This window comes from Mus pahari, chromosome 14, assembly GCF_900095145.1.
Source record: "Mus pahari chromosome 14, PAHARI_EIJ_v1.1, whole genome shotgun sequence".
In the NCBI taxonomy this organism is placed as follows: domain Eukaryota; kingdom Metazoa; phylum Chordata; class Mammalia; order Rodentia; family Muridae; genus Mus; species Mus pahari.
In genome coordinates, this window is record NC_034603.1 from 84221061 (window position 1) to 84229054 (window position 7994).

The 7994-nt window shown below is 51.3% G+C and overlaps 1 long non-coding RNA gene and 1 other non-coding gene across 3 annotated transcripts; both read left to right on the plus strand.

The window, feature by feature from the left end:
- The first annotated feature begins 3455 nt into the window (after positions 1–3455).
- Positions 3456–5504, plus strand: LOC110332778. Of its 2 annotated transcripts, XR_003845166.1 has the most exons (3): positions 3456–3658; positions 3999–4093; positions 5343–5504. It is a non-coding gene; the product is annotated as an uncharacterized LOC110332778 (long non-coding RNA). The 2 variants fall into 2 exon arrangements; XR_002381038.1 differs by lacking the exon at positions 3456–3658 and having other exon boundaries at positions 3680–4093.
- On the plus strand, positions 4135–4324 carry LOC115065422. Its single transcript, XR_003845213.1, has one exon.
- Positions 5505–7994: the final 2490 nt, after the last annotated feature.

A 7994-nucleotide genomic window follows, 5' to 3' on the forward strand; every position in this document is an offset into this window, starting at 1 on the left:
CAACTGCCCTTTTGATATATACAGATCCATTCTATCAGCCTGGTGTCTAGAGAACCCTAATACATGGCTCACTTGTAAGCTCCCCTTAAGAACTTTGGCCCTGGAAGTTAAATCTCTTTTCTTGAGACTTCCCATTGACTCCGTTCAAGATATTTTAAAATCTATTCACTAGCTACCACCAATCTAAAAGCTAAGAATTTCATCAGACAGCACCCGAGTCCTATAGGAGAGACTCCCCATATTGCAACTGGCTCTTCTGTGTCTCCACCAACGTATTTAAAGTTTTTTATTCATTTTAAAAACTTTGACGTATATGAATGCTTTTGTGTGTGTGTGTGTGTGTGTGTGTGTGTCTATGTGCCATATTCATGCCATGTGCACAGAGAGACCAGAGCAGGGCACAGGATCCCCTGGGACTGGGCTTGCATATGATACTGAGCTGCCATGTGGGTACCAGGAACTGAAGCCCTGTCTTCTGGAAGAGCAGCCGGTGCGTTTGAAATGTTTCTGCATATCTTTCTAAGCTAGGAAAGTCCACCAACTCTCCTTTCTCACACACTCTCATGGACTATTTAACGCATTTCAGGGAGATGTGGTGGGCTGGTTTGTTTGTTTTTTTCCTAGTGGTCTAGTGGGTCACAGGCCAGGACTAGGGTCTGGTCTATTTCTGACCTCACCCACAGCATGATGCGACGGGTTGCACTACTCAGAGGTGCCACCAGGGGACGCTTGAGACTGTGGAATGCACCTCCTGTCCTGCCGCTTCTGGCTGCCTGGTTCTGCTCATCTTGGGACCATCCCTCTCTGCCTCCACGTGGCAGAAACAATTCAGCTGATCCATGTGGCCACCACAGGGGACTTGTAGCCCCAGCTACTTGGGAGGTTCAAGCAGGAGATTCTTTCCAGCCCAGGAGTTTTCAGCCAGTCTAGGCAACACAGTGAGGGAAAATTATATCCCCAGGCTAGCTCACTGCTGTGTTCCTAGCCCAAGGGTTCACAGAAGGCTCTCTTTCCAGGATGACCTGAGTTCCACTCCAGTCACAAAGAGCCCAATGCTGCCGCTGCCGCACGCCACTGTTTATATTGTTGGACTTGTTCTAATTACTTTTTTTCCCCCATTTTCGACACAGGGTCTCTCTGTGCAGCCCTGTCTGCCATGAAACTCTGTAATGCAGACTGGCCTCGAACTCACAGAGATCTGCCTGCCTCTGCCTCCCAAGTGCTGGGATTAAAGGCATGTGCTACCACTGCCCTAATAGCCTAACACATTTTAAATTATGTAAGCTGATAAAATAGAGTAAAACCAAGCAGGGCTGTTCCAGCAAGAAAACCAGACAACAGAAGTTGAGCAGTGTGGAGAAAGTGAAACTAAATCAGTAAGTGTGGACAGAGAATCGGGGTGGAAGGGGCCTGGAAACCTCCAGGGCTTTCTCCCACAATGCCTTTTGGGTGTCTCAAGACTGTCAGAGAAGAGACTCCCACCGAGAGTAAAAGACCGCCAAACGTGCTATGCCCCTGAAATCCAAGCACTGGAGAGGCAGAGGCAGGAGGATCAGAAACCAAAGTTATCCTCAACTACATACAGAGTTCCAGGCTAGCCTGGGCTACATGAGACTATAAACAAGGATTCCTGGAAATGTTCCTGCAGAGTCTGATGAGAACTAGTGTGGTGTGGAACAGCAGAGCAATTGCAACACTGCCGGTCAAGACCCCAATTACTTTATCATGGGCTCATTTGTACCTCTTCATCCACCTCTGTGTCAGTACTAACATTTTTGTGACTGGGAGGAAAAAAGAAACTTTAAAATCTATTAACTTAGTTTCCACCGATCTAAAAGCTAAGGATGCACCTGAGTCCTATAGGAGAGACTCCACCACCTTGTAACCGCCTCTCGTCTCCATCAAAGTATTTAAGTTTTTTTATTCGTTTTTGTTTTTGTTTTTGTTTTTAATTTTTTTATGTATACAAATGCTTTTGCAGGCATGTGCCCAGAGAGACCAGACAGTGGTGCTGTACCCCCCACATGACTGGACTTGCAGATGATGCTCTGCTGCTATGTGGAGCCAGAAATTGAACCCAGGTCCTCTGGAAGAACAGCCAGTGCTCTTAATGCTGAGCCAATGCTCCAGCCCTCTACTGGTAGATTTTTAGCAAGTGTCTTGTTTTAAGTCCTTCTTTGTTCTGTTACTTTACAAACCTAAGGAAACCACTTTCATGTGGGGACATGGGACCTGAATTAACCTGGCCCTGTGTTTCCTGAAATTTGGTCCCTCAAGTTTGGCTCCAGAATAAATTATCTCTTATTTCCTTTGGGGCAAAAGTTGTGTTTTTATATCCACAAGACCCATCTCAATAAATAAATAAAATAACTTTCAAAGGGGGAGTCTGTACTCAGTGGTTAGATTCACATCACAGTGAAACATGCAAAACCCTTCATTTCAACCCTGTCTCAAAAAACCAAAAACAAACAAACAAACAAACAAAACAAAACAAACAAACAAACAAAAAACCCCTTCATTTCACCTCAAGGAGGTGCGCCTGTCATTTTCTCCATTTATTGAAAATACAATGTGCACCCTCACCTTCCCTTTACCCACGTTTCTCTCTGACCTGTAAATGATCTTGATTCCAGTTAGAAGGAGCCACAGCTGTAGGGGTAATGGCTGTGTGACACTTTCCCTAGGGAGATGAGACCACCGTGTTTATGCAATGACAGACCAAAGTAACAATGACACCAATGTCCCCCCCCAGATGAAGCGGCCAGTTTTCTGGGGTTATTCACAGGAGCACAGACAGCTCAAAGGCACCCATATCACTACAAGCCCAGCCCAGCATGAGTGACAACTCAGGAGAGCTGGGAACTGGAGCTCTCTGCAAGACTTGGGGCTAACTCCACAGGGTCGGAGGGGAGGGTCGCTCCTCACTAAGGAGGGCGGGGCCTTGTGGATCTGGTAAGCTTCAGGGAATTTTTGAGACTTGTGACTTATTTTCTGAGTTCCTGGTGAGATGGTTCAGAGGAAGTTACTACTACACAGCACCGACTTGGCCCTGGGATTATTGATCACTTTTTTTCGTGGGATTTCCTATTGGACCCTGGGATACTTTGGAATGATTGAAACCTGGAACTGCATGCAGAACTTGGATGCCACGTCGGAGGTCTGAGCCCAGAGATGCCACATCACAGATCTAATCCTTTGCTGGTGTCATGTTCCTCGGGAGGTCTCTGTTGGAGGCTTGATTCTAGATACAGCCCCACGGTCAGAGGTGCGACTTTGGAGAGCTTTTGGATCAAGAGGGTGCTGACGTCAACGATGGATCAATTGATCCCACCAATGGGTTTATACTGTGATGGAAGGTCACACACAGGTTTGCAGCAGAACCGACTGGGTTTCAACCTCCTTTGCCACAACAGGGCTGACTGGGTTCGGGAGAGTCAGCTTTTTGGTCTGTACAGGGCTGCGTGATTGATAAAGGGACAGTGGCTAGGCTAGCTCCTGCCGTCCAAGGGTAGGGAGTCCCTCCCGCTCGCGCCCACAAGCCGAGATGCCACCGCCGCGAGGGACTCTGGCCACTCTAACCGCGTCTAAAACGCGGCCCCTTTAAGGCCGCCCTGGATGACCCGAAGGCCAGAGCGACCTTCTAGCGGCCGTCTCGATGGTAAATCTTCAGTTCCGGCCGGAAGTGCATTTGCAGAGCGGGTTCCGCCGGGGAGGAGAACTCGCGTGCTTGGTGCAGAGGCGAACGCAGCCTGCGGGGCGCGGCCCAGGGGCGCGTCGTGGAGCCTCCAGAAGGCGATCGTGGGATTTAGAAACCTCTCCCGGGGCTCCCACGGGAGGAGGCTGACCCCGGGCCGGCACGCGATCGCGGGATGGGCGGGGGTTGTAGTAAGGCGCTGGGCCGGGCCGCCATCGGCGGGGCACTGGCTGCGTCTGTGTGCAGGCGCCGCACGGGCTCATCCGCTTACACTGAATTGTATTACTCTATTTCTCCCACCCAGGAAATGAACCACATCCCCCAGCGACCGGACGGAAGCACGCACTAGCTCCGTTCTCCCGGGGAGAGTTTGCAGTGACTTGAGCTTGGGTGGCCCAGGTATGTCACGCCTGGGGGAGGGACGGTGACCTCTGAGACCCACGGTCTGGGAAAAGGCTCCTGTGTGGCTGAACCCGCCCGAGGTGGGTGCAGCCCCGTACCAGACAGCCCGACCTTGACCTAAAGTAAAATCCCAGAGGAGGAACGTCTTCCCTGGGGTTAGAATTTGCAGTAACAGGTGTGGACATCTTAGCAGCAGTTTGGTGGTCATGTATGATACTGCAAACAGGAGCCCTGCTGAAGCTGTGGGGACTGAGCGCCGCTCAGGACTCTGCAAGATTGACGGTGTTTGGGTCCTCCAAAAGCGAATACTTGACCCATTACTCCAGCCCCTCACTTTAGTTTTGGGTTTTTTTGTTTTTGTTTTTTAAGGTTTACAAGAGGTCACAAGAGGGTACCTGATTTCCCAGAAGTGGCATTACAAAGTGTTCTACTCTTGGGTGTCTGTCCCACCCACGTGGAGCTTAAACAAAGACGCATACGTTTGTGATGTCAGACATCACTGGATGAGACAGCAGTACAACCCAGTGGTGCTACACCTGAGCAACCGTGGGCCCCACCAGGCTGTCTCTTCCGTGTGCTTGAGGACTGGCATTTGTATTTTGAGTAGCCACATGGGGCCAGTGGTCACCATTTTGGAGGTCCTGGGTGTGACATACTTCCGGAAGAGCCATGACAGGAGGAATCTGTCGTGGTTCAGGCTTGTCACATGCTCTTCAGGGGCCCAGGGGCCAGGCTAGAGCGAGGCTCAGTGGTAGACATTGCTTAGTATGTCTGAGGAGGCCCTGCTTGTTACGGGACTCGGCGTATGTCCGGGTAGACATCAACAAGAAATGTAAGGCAACTGGAAAGAGACAGCACAACAGGCTACTGCAGTCCCGTGAGGGAGGTACTGATGGGGTCCCGAGCACAGGCCTGCTGGAGTCAGACGTGGCTGGAGGAAGGGAGGGAGGGAGGTCAAATAGGAATGGACTTCAAGTTGTGCTGAGCCGCCTCTGCGTCTGTCACGACCAGCAGGTTTCCAAGGAAAGCCTACAGTTAAATCCGGGGAGAGAAGGGTCGGAAAGTCCCTGGGTAGGTGGCCAGCCCCGGGTGCCAGCAGTTTCTATACATTGGGAAGGACAGGAAATTAAAAAGACTGGGCACCTTATACACCCACCCTGGGGCGTGGTTTGTTGCTGGTGTTTTTAACTGAATTTTGAGATACGAGGTTTAATGAGGACTGGTGGCATATGCTCTCTTTTTTCAGGTCATTTGACTGGAAGATGTGTCTGCGTGCACTGAATGAGGATCTGGCCCTACTGTGTGCTCCTGGACCTGTTGGGTTTGACTCTTGATTTCTTTTTTGGGTGTTCACTGGCTGAGGACGGCTGTGCACGGTGGCTATAAATAAAAACGGAGCTTGACCTCACTGTTTCCATTGTTCGATGGTGTCTCACTGCACAGCTCTGGCTGGCCCAGAACCCAGATCCACCTGCCTCCACGGACTGTGGTGAAAGGTGTTTATCACCACACCCAGCTTCTTCACGCTCTTGGTGGTTTCTCTGCTCACCGCTATAGCAAGTGTGGGTTTGTATGGCCACTGTGTGTTAAATGGCCCCTTTCCTAGATTTTTTTGGGCACAGAGCACACGGCTATCCAGAGATTTCACTGCAGAATGTAGGGGCTACGGGGCACAATATCCTCAAGGAAATTGAGTGGCAAGAGTTGTCTGGATAGGAGATGTCCAAGGTCTCTGGGATCCCATGGCCTTCTGGGCTGGCCTAGCCTTCTTCTGTAGGAATTACCAGACAGAGTGGTTATTCTGGGATCTGCTCACCTGTGTGCACTGAGGATGCTGAAGCTGGTACTGCCTCTGCACTCGGGAGGCAGAGGCAGGCAGGACCAATAAACCCTGTCTTGGGAAGGGAAAAAAACACACACACACACACACACAAGAATTTTATTTTATGTATATTACTTGAATATAGTAGTTCTGGGTCTTTGGAGGGCGTTGAATCCCCTAGAACTGGAGTTACAGATGGTTGTAAGAGGCATGTGGGTGCTGGGAATAGAACCTTGGTCCCTGCCAGAGCAGCCCATGTACGGAACCGATGAGCCATCTCTCCAGGCCCAGCTGGTGTGCCTCCTAAGCCCACATGGGCCCTTCCTTGCTGGCTGGCCTTGCAGTTAGGTGTCAGGGGCGCTGTGTTTCCTGTAGGGCTGAGCAGTTCCCTCTCCTGAGAGCCTTAGGGTTATGGCTATCTGGCATCGTCCTTTGTGCCACCTGTTGTGTATCCTTGGTCCCTCTGGCCCTATGGCCTCAGCAGGAGCAGAGGTACCACTGTCCCTACCTCTGCTCAATTGCTCGTACACCTAGGGAACCTTGTCTCGGATCCTGTACACTGCTGGCATAAAGTTTGTCGTTCGCAAGAGCAATGCTGGCGTGACGTGTCTCCCATGTTGTGCGTGGGTTGCTTGCATTGGGTGGGGGGCTGGCTTGAACTTCTGAGTCCCCTCGGCTTACATTATGTCATTAGGTATGACTCATTGGGCCTCTGTGGTCTTAGCCACCCCATTATCCAGCTAAACAACTCCTGGAGGGCCTGCCCTACCCACTGTCTATGGGGCTGTCATTTCAACCCTGTGATGGAAGTTATTCAGTGGTTTGCAGCTGCTGGCCATAATATGAAAGACTCGGAGCTGTGGTGGAGCCACCATGGACGTTTCCAGTGTAGAGGAGCCACTTAGGTGATGACCCAGGGAGGGCTCATCGTGGAGGCAGAAACACCTGGGTTTTCTTCACACTGGGGCTTCAGGATGAGCTCTCACACCAGCCAGCCCTGTGGTCTTAGGCATGTCACTACCTGGAGTACCTTGACATAGGGTAAAGCAGGCGCATCCCGTGGGACAAGCCTAGTGCTACCAGGGCAGGAAGCTGCAGTAGCTGCAGGCTTCTGGCATCACCTCAGCGATTATATTTGGGCCTCACGAAATTAGTACTGTCGTCCACGTGCCATCTCTAGAAAAAGACTGTGCTGGCTAAGTGAATGTGTTAAAATGCAATGTGCTCTGGAGAAAATAGCCTGTGCTGATCTTTCTGGAGTAGACGGCTGTGGGGTGTTTGTCCTGCCCACGGAATGCAGTGTCTTCATCGAGGCTCCAATCTGCCCTCAGCTTGTCTGAGCAGCCCAGGCCTCCTGTTCACAGGTCCTCAGAGGACCAGCACTGTCATGGTTTGACTTGTCTTATGAGTACATCACCTCCTGGGTCCCTCTGAGCACGTGTCTGGTTAATAGCAGAAAAGTGATGGGAAGCAGCTGAGGTTGGTAGAGGTGCTCAGAGTCCACGGTTCTTCTGTCAGTCCAAGGAGGGTGATGGAGGGTCCAGGAGCTCAGTGCTTGGTCTGGGACTTGAGATAGCATCTCACAATTCTGAATGACTTGGAACTTACTGTGTAGTCCAGGCTGGACTCAAACTCCCCACCATCCTCCCTACAAGAACTGGGATTACAGGCGTGTGCCTCCGTGTGACTCCAGTGGGGGTTTAAGACAGTATCCCACTCTAGTACCGGCTGGCCTCAAATTCATGCTCATGGCTGGGAACAGGTGCCACCACCATGCTGAATGTGCGCTGGGACTTCGGAGGCAGATGTTTGCCCAGGGCAGGGAAAGGACTGGTGAAGAGGTAATCACAGGGCAGGGTGACCTCTACCTCCGTCCTCTTCCCTCTGAAATGCCACCCCCAGGTAGGTGGCTTCTTCCTCTGGGGCATCTTTATTGACTGCACAGCAGTAGCCTCTGGCTCGCTGGCTGCCGTTGGAACTGCAGATGCTACTGAAGCCCGGGGTATTGCATGTGACTTGCAAGAGTTCCCAGCCAAGCCCTGCACCCTTCTATCTGTTCCACAGATCCCCTGACCC